The sequence below is a fragment of the Chionomys nivalis genome, chromosome X, assembly GCF_950005125.1.
Source record: "Chionomys nivalis chromosome X, mChiNiv1.1, whole genome shotgun sequence".
Lineage (NCBI taxonomy): Eukaryota > Metazoa > Chordata > Mammalia > Rodentia > Cricetidae > Chionomys > Chionomys nivalis.
Window position 1 is genome coordinate 87769480 of NC_080112.1, and position 13164 is coordinate 87782643.

Below are 13164 nucleotides of genomic sequence, written 5' to 3' on the forward strand. Positions count from 1 at the left end.
GGGCCTCATTGAATAAATGGGACCTCCTGAGACTGAGAAGCTTCTGTAAAGCAAAGGACACTGTCATTAAGACAAAAGGGCAACCCACTGACTGGGAGAAGATCTTCACCAACTCCGCAACAGACAAAGGTCTGATCTCTAAAATATATAGAGAACTCAAGAAAGTAGAACATAAAGGGCTAATCAACCCAATTAAAAAATGGGGTACTGAGCTGAACAGAGAATTCTCAACAGAAGAAGTTCGAATGGCCAAGACATTTAAGGTCATGCTCAACTTCCCTAGCGATCAGGGAAATGCAAATCAAGACAACTTTAAGATACCATCTTACACCTATCAGAATGGCTAAAATAAAAAACACCAATGATAGCCTTTGCTGGAGAGGTTGTGGAGAAAGGGGTACACTCATCCATTGCTGGTGGGAATGCAAACTTGTGCAACCACTTTGGAAAATAGTGTGGCAGTTTCTCAGGAATTTCGGGATCCACCCCTGGATCCAGCAATACCACTCGTGGGAATATACCCAAGAAATGCCCTATCATACAACAAAAGTATATGCTCAATTATGTTCATAGCAGCATTGTTTGTAATAGCCAGAACCTGGAAACAACCTAGATGCCCTTCAATGGAAGAATGGATGAAGAAAGTATGGAATATATACATATTAGAGTACTACTCAGCAGTAAAAAACAATGACTTCCTGAATTTTGCAGGCAAATGGATGGAAATAGAAAACACTATCCTGAGTGAGGTGAGCCAGACCCAAAAAGAGGAACATGGGATGTACTCACTCATATTTGGTTTCTAGCCATGAATAGGGGACGTTGAGCCTATTATGTGTGATCCTAGAGAAGCTAATTAAGAAGGTGAACCCAAAGAAAAACATTTAGGCAATGAAAGGAGACAGAGACAAAGACCCACACTGGAGCACCAGACTGAAATCTCAAGGTCCAAATCAAGAGCAGGAGACAGAGCACGAGCAAGGTACTCAGGACTGCGAGGGGTGCACCCACACACTGAGACAATGGGGATGTTCTATCAGGAACTCACCAAGGCCAGCTGGCCTGGGTCTGAAAAACCATGGGATAAAACCGGACTTGCTGAAAATAATGGACAATGAGGACTACTGAGAACTCAAGAACAATGGCAATGGGTTTTTGATCCTACTGCACGTACTGGCTTTGTGGGAGCCTAGACAGTTTGGATGCTCACCTGGATGGAGGTGGGTGGTCCTTGGACTTCCCACAGGTCAGGGAACCTGGATTACTCTTAGGGATGATGAGGGAGGGGGACTTGATGGGGGAGGGGGAGGGAAATGGGAGGTGGTGGCGGGGAGAAGGCAGAAATCTTTAATAAATAAATAAACAATAAAAAATAAAAAAACAAAACAAATAGGTTAAAATATTAGTAATTGAGTAAGCATTTAAAAATTGAGTTGATTTGTTTAGTTGACTAAATCCACTGGTGACAAAATCACTATTTTGCAGTATTGTTCAGTCAGATAAGTTGTTAATACCTGTGGTACACCAAACTTTTCCAAGTTAATACATTTGGAGGCTGCTACAAACCTGCCTCTGAAAGACTTTCTTACACTTAGTGAAATTTGGGCCAAAATTATGTAAAATTCCTAACCAATGCCACGTTGCAGATCTCAAGCATGGTACAGTTTCTCTTAATCCAAGACTACACAGTTAAGGTTTATGGCAGCAGAGAATAGCTATTTGAGGAAGAAGTTTCACAACTTGGAAAGGAGGTCAAGTAAGAAATGACAGAAGCATTCCATCTTGACTTGTGAGAGCCACTGGAGACAAGGGACAAGTATTTTGAGATGATTCAGTGGATTAGATTATTTAACATTAAGAAAGAAAATATTTCAAGCAAAAGGCAGAAAAAAAAAAAGAAAATATCCCAGGAACAGACTTTTTAAAAATACAAACCACTAAAAATAAACAAACTCTCCTGAAGGACATAAGAAAGATTTGATTAAAATGGCAAGACTCACTGGCTCTTAGATGAAAATACTGGATATAACAACCCCAATTCTTTGTAAATTAAATTACAAATTCCAACGAACTCCAATCATAAGATCAACTATTTTTGTTAGATGCAAGAATCTAGTCTTGCAAAGCCAGTGGTGCTGTGGTTCATGGGAAAAAGTACATTGAAATGTCAATTAAATTATAAAAGAACTTTCATTATAAAATATTTTACCTTATAGGTCTTAGAAATTCATATCATGAAAAATGTACACTGTCACAAAAATAACTGAAGATATCTAGTGTAGTAGGAGCTGCGGGCTGTGTTCCTGCCGCCCCAGCTCCTGGTCGCCTGGCTAGCTTATGCCCCGAAATAACAACACACAAACTGTATTCTTTTAAACACTGCTTAGCCCATTATATCTAGCCTCTTCTCGGCTAACTCTCGCACCTGGACTAGCCCATTTCTAATAATGTGTGTAGCACCCCAAGATGCTCTTACCGGGAAGATTCTAGCCTATGTTCATCCTGGGTCAGAGCTTCATCGCATCTGCCCCAGAGAGGAGAGCTATCGAGTCTGAGCTCACTTCCTCTTCCTCCCAGCATTCTGTTCTGTTTACTCCACCCACCTATGTTTTAACCTATGAGGGCCAAGAAGTTTCTTAATTTTTTAACCAATGACCTTCCTCCATCAAACTAGAAATAGGTCCTACACCATAAAAGAATGAATTAAGACAATGACAGAAGTAACTAGCTCCTTATATTTGCTAGTCAAATTTCAATGAATGTCACTGAACAAACTTTCTATGATACAAGTAAAAACTATATATGTCCTCAAAAGATTAGCAAATAAAATATTTTGATGTGCTAAGATATTTATAATAATTCAACAATGGGAAAAGATAAATGTGGCAATATCCAATATCAAAATTAAAACTCTTCTTCAGTAAAGGAGAAAATCAAACCTCCAAATCTTAAGAAAAACTGTAAACAACATATAGACCATGCCAATATTTACATGTGTTCATGGATGAACACTGATTTTGAATAAATAAATGAATTAACTCATCCCTCAAGGAAACTGAATCTTCCTAGAAGAGAACCTATTTCTACTTTCTTAAACTAATGTAATTTCTAAATGTATTCTAAATACTTATCCTTATGCCCACATAAGTATTGCTCTCAACTCTCATCAAGCAAGCTTCCTTTTGCAACAGATGCAGACTACTACAGAGATCCTGCTCAAAATGTAGAGAATAGCTTTTATACTGCATTGTACACTTACCAAATTTTATGGCTAAACATATTTAACAAGAACATGCTTTCAAATATAAGTGGTATTGTAAGGAAAATATGCCTAATCATTTGGCTACATTATTAAAGAGACAAACATTTATTAGCACTCTTCCTAAGACGACTGTAGGAAGTAATTATGATTAAATTGTTTTCTGTATAAAGCCAAGTGCATCCAAAACATAATATACAATAATTTATATTTCTTTGTTTTTAAATGTTCTTCAGTATTTTGCTTTATTTTATAATTATCATTTTTGAGACAGTGTCTCATGCAGTTCAGGCTGGCAGGAAACTTATTACATAGTTGAGTATAACCTAGAATTCCTGATCCCCCTTTCTTTTCCTCCAAAGTACTGAGATTACAGATAGATTCTGTTATGATTTTAGCCAACCAGCATGGCTGTCACTTCTGGGTTACAGGACCATGCATGTGCAGACAAGTCCTCAGGCAAAAATACCTACCCTCCCTGGGGACCTTAAAAGGCTCTGCATGACCCACATGTGGCATGGTTGCATCATCTACATATGACAGAGCTACATAAGACCTTGCACACATGTGTGAGCTATGTCATCCCACTGTGCACTAGGCAGCCTTTAAAAGCTGGATGTGCCATCTTCAACTCACTCTTTCTGCACACCTACTTTACCAGTTCTATATATGTCTCTACTGATAAACTCATAAGTGGGTTTGTTGCATGTTTTGTGCTTCCTTTTCACTTGTGCCAGGTAATTTTATTGGTGCTGTGAGACTCAGTAGGCCCTCCTGCCCCTCTTCTGGGATTGGGATCCAGAAGCAAGTAATTGTTCCACAAAAACCACCTGTTCCATCTGCCGGAGAATGACATCAACACACATCCCTGGCTTCACTTGGTGAGTTTCCCCATTCTGGTCAGCTTAAACATTTCTCTGAACCCCAGGAATTGACTGCTAAGCTCCCAGAAATCTTTTGGTGTTCCTAGAAACAGGGGGAAGGCTTCCAAACATGGCCTTCCTGGCTACAGTTGAGCCCTTTGCTGACATTCATCTCTGGTTGTTTCCCATAGCCAAAAACATGATCAGACAATCCAGGGTAGTCCACCCAAACTAGCACTACACACACTGGAAAGTGCATTTACTTTGGGGTCCAGGGTCCCTCAGATTTTTCTTTTTCTATTTCCTTTCTTTTATTTTCTTTTGGACCACTGGTAAGAAGTCCATACTGTGATAGACTGTTTGGAGCAGCCTCTAGTCTCTCTGGCTTATGAGTTGCTCAGACTAGAGCCAATCAGTCTTCAACACTCAGCCTGTAGAAAAGAGACATCTTCCTATAGGCTTTGTGGAATCGCTATTTCACATCCCACCTATAGAAAGGAGATATCCTCATATAAGCCTTGTGGTGTCACTATTCTTGCGTGTTTTCAATTTTTCAGCTATAGGTAACAAGCCATCGAAGACCATCAACCTAACTTCCTTGCTGGGATGCATTTTAGTGGCTCTGAAACCCCAGGCCTTAGTGTCCTACTTACAGATTGCCAAAGTTGTTCATCTTTGCTTGAAAAAATGGCCTTATCACCATTTAGATAACAATTTAAAGTGGCTGCCTAATGGCACCTTTAATCCCAATATTCTACAGCTTTCTAACTACTGTCAGTGCACAGGCAGATGGAAGGTGTTTCCTTATATCCAAGCCTTTTACTATCTAAGCTCTAAATCTAAGCCCTCTGTCCTTGCAAGTTGTTCACCTGCTCACATGTTTCTGTCTTTGCCATCTGAGCTGTAAGAACACTCCACTTATTCTCTTGACCCAGTTAACAACCCCCCACCTTTCCAACCTCAGTGGGCAGCTACTTCTGCTTCTTCAGCTCCCACTCTGAACCACACTAAGGAATCCACACCTTTCTAACCTCAACAGATACTTCCACTTCTTCCCCTCCCTCTGGCTTGCTGCCTTCCTCACTACCTCTCTGTTTTTGCACCGGCACCATGCAGGCTCTGTTGCCCTTTTTAGCTCTCCTCCCCCCATTAATATTCCATCAGCCCCGCTGGATCATTCCTCCTCTTTGGTGCCAGGCTGCAATAGTCACCTGGCTCTAGCACCCACCTTTATCCCGCCTCTCACGTGCTCACAGGCTGTTAGAAACCAACTCTGACAAAGCCAAGCCAGCTACAGTTCCCCAGTTGTGAGCCAAGCCAAGCTGAATGCAGTTCTCCTGTTGCAAGAAGTAGCCAGCACAGATAGATTGGTTAGGGTACACGCCTCCTTCTCCCTTTCAGAACTCTCCCATATAAAACAAAAACTTGGGTCTTACATGTATAATTTTACCTCTTTCATAAAGCAATTCCAATACATTACCCAGTCTTATAATCTCACCTTTCATAATATTTATATGATCTCATCAAATAATCTATTTCCTGAAGAATGCAGGCAATTTTGGGAGCAGGCCAGACTACATGCTGATGAAGTTCACCAAACTCATGAAACATGCCACTTGGGGGCAGAGGAGGACCATGAGGACCACACTGGGATTATAATACCCCAGGCAGAATATTATCTAGGGACCAGTTTATGACTTGCCTTCTGGCACTTCTCCCTGTAAGGCTGCCCTCAAGCCAGTAAACTATATATAATAAGCTCTCAGAGGTTGTTCAGGATATGAAGGAAATGCCTTCTTCATTTTTGGAATGCCTCACTAAAGCTATGTTACACTATACTAACTTAGATCCAGAAACTACGGAAAGCAGACAGTTACTCATGACTCATTTTTTTCCCTCAGTGCTACCATAAAATTAAGGCCATTCTTAGATGTTTCAAGAAAGGCTCCTTGACTCCACAGGCAGAAGTCTTAGAGTTTGCTTTTAAAATGTACCATGCAAGGAATTACAAAGCCTGTAATCATCACTGTCACATGCTAGCCATGACCCCCCAATGGGCCGAGATGACAGACTGCCCAATTCATTCTGTCCCTGCTGCTCCCTTGCCCCTTGGGGCTTAAGAACCACCAGGCCTGTGTTTCAAATGTGGAAAAAATGGCCACTAAGACTGAGCATGCCCTAATCTTCATCTTGGCTCCATGAGACCTTGTCCAAGATGTCATAGGGAAGGACATTGGGCAGTTGATTGTCCTCATGCACATTGGACAGTCAATTGTCCTCATGCACATTGGGCAGTCGATTGTCCTCATGCACATGGAGAGACATCAAACCCAGAAAATTTCCAAGTTGATCTTCTAGGTCTGGCCATGGACAAGTCAGGATGCCTGGGCTCCTTTGATCCAACCACAACCATCATCTGTAACAGGGAGCCACGAGTAAACATAACAGTATCAGGACAGTCCATCTCCTTTCTCTTGTACACTGTAGCCACATATTCAGTACTGAGGGAATTCTGGGGGGCATACCTCTCATTCTAGTTTCCATATTGTCAGGGTAGGGGGACAGTCTTACCTACCTCAGCAGACCCCACCACTGAACTATTTTTAGGAGTATTTGTCTTATTTATTTTTAGTCATGCTAACCTACACAGTACCTCTTACAGGAAGAGATTTTTTAGCAAAAGGAGGAGCTTTCATCTCGTTTGCTCCTTCCATTCACCTTACCCCAGATTCTTACCAGCAAATCTGGTCCTTCTCCTTCTAGCCTCCAAACTTCCCAGCTCCAATGTGTCTTTTCCTCTACGGGCCTCTCAGGTGGACCTCCAAGTCTGGGACATCCAAAACCCCTCTGTTGCTAAACACCATTCCCCCATCATTGTTCAAATACAAGATCCTACTAAGTACATTACCCAAGCTTAGTACCCCTCTCTCTCTCCAGAGTCTTAGGGGACTTAAGCCTATTATCTCTGACCTTCTAAGTAAAAGTTACTTAACACCCTTTATCACCCCTATACTTGCTGTTAAGAAACCTAATAGAACCTATCACCTGGTTCAAGACATCTAGCTCATTAACTCCACAGTGGTCCTTCTTCATCCTGTAGTGTCTAACCCTTACACACTTCTTTCCACAATCCCTCCAGGAACCTCCAACTTCTCAGTTCTAGATCTCAAGGATGTTTGTTTTTTCTCTATTCCTCTCAGCTCTCAATCTCAAAACATCTTTGCCTTCACCTGGACTGACACTAAAAGTCATCTCTCCACACAGTTCACCTGGACTGTCCTTCCCCAAAGATTCTGGGATAGCCCACACCTATTTGATCAGGCTTAAGCTTCTGATCTACTCTCACTGTCTCTCCCTAAGTCTAAACTCATATAGTATGTAGATGATATTTACTTTGCATATTAGCAAAACTTATACTTCCACTCTTTTAAATTTCCTGTCCAAAAAGGGCTATAGAGTCTCACCTTCTAATATTCAACTGTCTACCTCTCAGGTCATTTACTTGGGATTAACTATTACCCCCAACCCAAAAGGCTACTACCCTAGACAGAAAAAAAGCTATTTTAGTCCCTTACAGTTTCTTCTACAAAAGAGGTTTTTATTGTTCCTAGGAATAGCTGGCTTCCTGCATTCCTGGATACCCTCTTTTGCTCTCCTCACCTGCCCCTTATATGGGGCAGCTCTCAGCATTCTGCATGAGCCCTTTCCCTATGCCATTACTAAACCCTTCCAGAGACTCCAGCAGGTGCTTATACAGGCTCCATTTCTTTATATCCCAGATTTAACGTGTCCTTTCTCCCTCTATGTAACAAAGAAGAAGGGATATGCCCTTGATGTCCTAGGACATCAGCTAGGACCTTCCTTTGCACCTGTGGCATATCTATTAAAGAAGCTGGACCTCACCACTCAGGGCTGGGTACCTGTAAACATGCTTTAGTGGCTGTTGTTCTTCTTATTCATGAGTTAAACTAAACTTTGGGTCACCTATCACTGTTTTATCCCACCATAATCTGTCCCTTAACTTACAAAGGCTTACAATCTTTACCCCCTTCCCGAGTTCTTTCCTTCCAGGCGGCACTAGTAGAAGATGCCAAACTCACTTTCCAATGCTGCCCATCCCTTAATATCTCAAATCTCCTACCTCAACCTAACATTAATTATTCCCCATCTCATTCCTGCACCGAAACCTTAAAGGATCTAATGTCCTACCTCTCACATATATAGGAGAGCAAACTGTTGCAGGCCACTTATGCCTGGTACACAGATGGCAGCTCCTTTTTATGGGAGGGGACCCATAGTGCAGACTATGCCATAGTGTCAGATACTGTGGTGGTGGAAGAACAGGCACTCCCTGCCCATACCATTAATCAACAGGTTGAATTTATAGCCTTTACCCATGCCTTCCAGTTAGCAAAGGGATAATCTTTAAATGTTAATACAGACTCCAAATATGCCTTTCTTATCACCCTGTTCCACACAGCTATCTAGAAGGAGTGTAGGCTCCTTATGATGAGAGGAGAATCCATACTAACTCAGGTTACATTATGGACATGTTAAAAGCCTCCGATCTCCCAAAGCTATAGGCATTATTCACTATCTGTCTCATCAAACTAACAGTTCTATTATTTCCAAAGGAAATAACCAGCCTGACCAAGCAGCTAGAACAGCAGCATTCCAGAGCCCAAACCTACCACAGTCACCTCAGGGGGTTCATACAGTACAGCCCACATTCTCACAGACACCTCCTGACACTTGGCAAATTCAGTCCTACCTACATCAGCTCATTCATCCTAATAGCAAAGCTGTTTTATTTTGTCAAGGCTCACCTCCAATCCATTCTTGAGGGCTTAAGAGTTCTTAAAAGCTATCACTGATTCTTGTAAAATCTGTCAAAAGTCAGATCCCAAGACCAAATAATATAGCTTCCTTTTCTAGGAACTGACTAGCAGCCTGATTTTACTTATATATCCACAGTCAAATGAGTTAAATATCTCCTGGTTTTGGTGGAAACCATGCCTGGGTGTATTGAAGTGTTCTCCACCACTAACAATAGGGTCCAGACAATTTCCGATGTTCTGCTCTATGAAATTATTCCCTGGTTTGGAATCCCAACATCTCTTCAGTTGGATACTGGCCCAGAGTTTACCTCCTAGATATCTCAAACTTTATCAAAGCTCTTAACATTCCCTGGCATTTTCATATCCCATACCATCCTTAGTCTTCAGGGAAGGTAGAATGAACTAACAGTTTCTTTAAAAATGTTCTTGCTGGCAGGCAGGCCTAGGCGGCGGAGGCACCAGCAGGCAGGCCTAGGCGGCGGAAGCACCAGCAGGCAGGCCTAGGCGGTGGAACCACCGGCATGCAGGCTGGCCCGGGTTGCGGAGGCACCGGCAGGCAGGCAAGTCCAGGCGGCGGAACCACTGGCGCGCAGGCCAGCCCGGGTTGCGGAGGCACCGGCAGGCAGGCAAGTCCAGGCGGCAGAGGCACTGGCGCGTAGAGGCACCGGTGCGCAAGCAGGCCCAGGTGGCGGAGGCACCGGCAGGCAAGCCTAGGCGGCGGAAGCACCAGAGCGCAGGCAGGCCCGGGTGGCGGAGGCACCGGCAGGCAGGCAAGTCCAGGCGGCAGAGGCACCGGCGCGCAAGCAGGCCCAGGCGGCGGAGGCACCGGCAGGCAGGCCTAGGCAGCGGAAGCACCAGTGAGCAGGCAGGCCTGGGTGGCGGAGGCACCGGCAGGCGGGCAAGTCCAGGCGGCAGAGGCACCAGCGCATAGAGGCACCGGCGCGCAAGCAGGCCCTGGTGGCGGAGGCACCGGCAGGCAGGCAAGTCCGGGCGGCAGAGGCACCAGCGCGCAGGCAGGCCTAGGTGGCGGAAGCACCGGCGCGTAGGCAGGCCCGGGCGGTGGAGGCACCGGCGGGCAGGCAGGCCCAGGCGGCGGAGGCACTGGATGCGGGATAGTGCGGGCAAGAAACAGTGAAGCCCACACTGAGAGCAGATTCCCCCGCTACAATTAAATCAAACCCAATACATAGCATCGATAAGAGGAGATGGGCAGACGCCAAGGCAAGAATTCACCAAACAATCTGAAAAACAACATGAAAACACCAGAACCCAATGATCTTACAACACAAGGACTTGAATACCCTAACACAGGAGAAGAGGAAAAAACTGACTTTTTGAAAGCAATAGAGTCCCTTAAACAACATGTAAAAAACGCCCTCATAGAAATGGATGAGAAGTATAACAAAAAGTTTGAAGAAATGAGTAAATACGTAAATGATACCCTGGGAAGCCAAGAAAAAATGATCAAACAGGTAATGGAAACAGTCCAAGAATTGAAAACTGAAATGGAAGCAAGGAAGAAAACACAAACTGAGGACCAGTTGGATATGGCAAATATAGGTCAATGAGCAGAGACTACAGAAACAAGCATAATCAATAGAATACAAGAGATAGAAGAAAGAATCTCAGATTCTGAAAAAATGTTCTTGCTAAGATGTCACAGGAGCTTCAGCTTGACTGGGTAAATATTTTGCCTCTGGCCCTTCTTAGGCTTAGAGATCTTCCACATAGCTCCTTTTCCATCTTGCCCTTAACTCATGTATGGCCAGCCAGTTTTAATCCCCAGCCTTTCACCTAAATCCTCTCCCCTAGCAAATCACCTGCTTACTCCACTGTTATCCTATCTTTGCTCACTATTATGGGATTTTACTGACTACTCATTACCTCAACCATCTGCAAATCCATGCCCACCACTGAATAAAATAGACCAGGTACTATTCTACCCCCCAGACCAACAGCTCTCACCCCTTTCTGATGTGGGAGTGTCATATATCAATCTGTTGATTTCATTGGTTAAGTAATAAAGAAACTGCTTGGCCCTCATAGGTTAAAACATAGGTGGGTGGAGTAAACAGAACAGAATGCTGGGAGGAAGAGGAAGTGAGCTCAGACTCGACAGCTCTGCTCTCTGGAGCAGAGGCCATGCTCCCCTCTCCCGGGCAGACACCATGAAGCAAGCTGCCAGGTCAGACATGCTGAATCTTTCCCGGTAAGACTGACGCTACACAGATTATTAGAGATGGGTTGATCGGGATATGAGAATTAGCCTGTAAGGGCTAGAGTTAATGGGTCAAGCAGTGTTTAAATGAATACAATTTGTGTGTTGTTATTTCTGGTATAAAGCTAGTCGTGTGGAGCCAGGGCAGGACGAAAAGCAGGCCCGCAGCTCCACACAACAGAATGGCACCCAGATGTGTGGACAACTGAATCCACTGAAAGCCTGAGAAAGCTTGGGAAAGAGTAAAGCATGTTTTCTTGGTAGCAGCAATTTCTCAGGTCTGCTCTGCTTGCTAGAGGCAAGCAAGCGCTCTCATCTAAGAGAGGCTTCCTGACTCAGCTTTAGCTACAAAACCCTGCAGCTCTTAAGAGGTCCTGCCACGAAACATTTAAATGGTGTTGATAAAAGCCGACTGAATGCATGTTTGTTTTCAGCAGTAGCAGGAAAAAGCCTGTGTTGTTTTAAAATGGCGGCTTTCTGGTCCATCCTGCCAGGACAAACTCTGATTGTTTGAGGCAGGAGGGCCGACTACAGAGAGAGGACTTGAGTGTTGTCTGTGGACATACTTCTGCAACTTACTTGCTGGCAGGGACCTTGAAATGCCATAGAGTTGTGGCAGTAAACAAGGCTACAGCCAGTACCTCAGCCATGAGGCTGGAAAGCTAAGGAATGGGCTGGATCCAGCCGTCAAAGCCACGGCTTTAGTCCTACTGATATTGCTTGGTAAATTAAAGACTCATGTGGTCAAAAAAGAGACATATACAGTAAAAGAAAGATTCAAAGAAAAAAGAAAACTTTTAAATGATTTACAGTGTGTTGAAAATATATGCAGACTAAAAGTTAAAGTTCTTAAAGTAAAAAAAAGGAAGAAAGAGAGTAGTTGGGTGTGGTAGTACACACTTTTAATCCCAACACTTGGGAGGCAGAGGGAGATTGACCTCTGTGACTTCAAGGTGTGGTAGCGCATGCCTTTAATCGCAGTGCCTAGAAGGCAGAGACAAACAGATGTCTGTGAGTTCAAGGTGTAGTAGGTACACCTTTAATCCCAATGCCTGGGAGGCAGAGACAGGCGGATCTCTGAGAGTTCAAGGACAGCCTGGTCTACAGAGTTATTCCAGGACAAAGATATACAGAGAATATAAAATAAAAGTAAAAATAAACGAAATAGAGGTTAAAATAAAGCCGCACAAAGATGGAAAATACACAGAAAATCTTGATACTGTATGCTATTATGCTCTCTTTGAATTGTTTTAATGGTGAGGAAGGAGCAACATATGCTAAGAGATATTTGTTTTTAAATGCTGCTGAACTAATACAATGTAGAGATTTTGAAAATACCTTGACTTTAGAATTTGGATGTAAGGATATGATACTCTGGAAAGGAGTTTCTTCTTTTGTTTTCACAGAGGATGAGACCCTGTGGATTTCTTCTATTCCAATATGGTATGATGGAGCACGCCCTCCTGAAAGGTTGCTGTGAACACCCTCAAAAAATTGCTTCCCTCAACTGCCAACTGAGATGAAACTAGCACACAGGTTATACCATGAAAGACCTAAATAACAGTGCCCCCATTCAACAGGAAGCAGTTTGGAGAGAAATAACTGCACCTATATTCCCAAATATTGTTTATAAATGTTCTTTTACATTTAAAGAGGGATATGATATAGGTATGAATAATTTACATTGATATGGATTTTGCTTCAGTGATTTAAATTTAAGGTCAATTTTGTTATATGTATATGTTTCTGATATTGATTAAGGTATTATGATTGTGTAGTTCATTTCAAAATGTAATGTATATTGGTTGTTAATGGATAATCATTAATAATAGTCAAGTTTGTAGTCATGTTAGATTTTTTAGATGTACATAGATATATTTTAGATAGGCATTCTTCATATCTTTCAAAGATTATAGAATATGGCATTTTAAATGTTTTAATAACTTAGGGTTTTTCATGACAATGAGACACATCTGCTCCTGACAG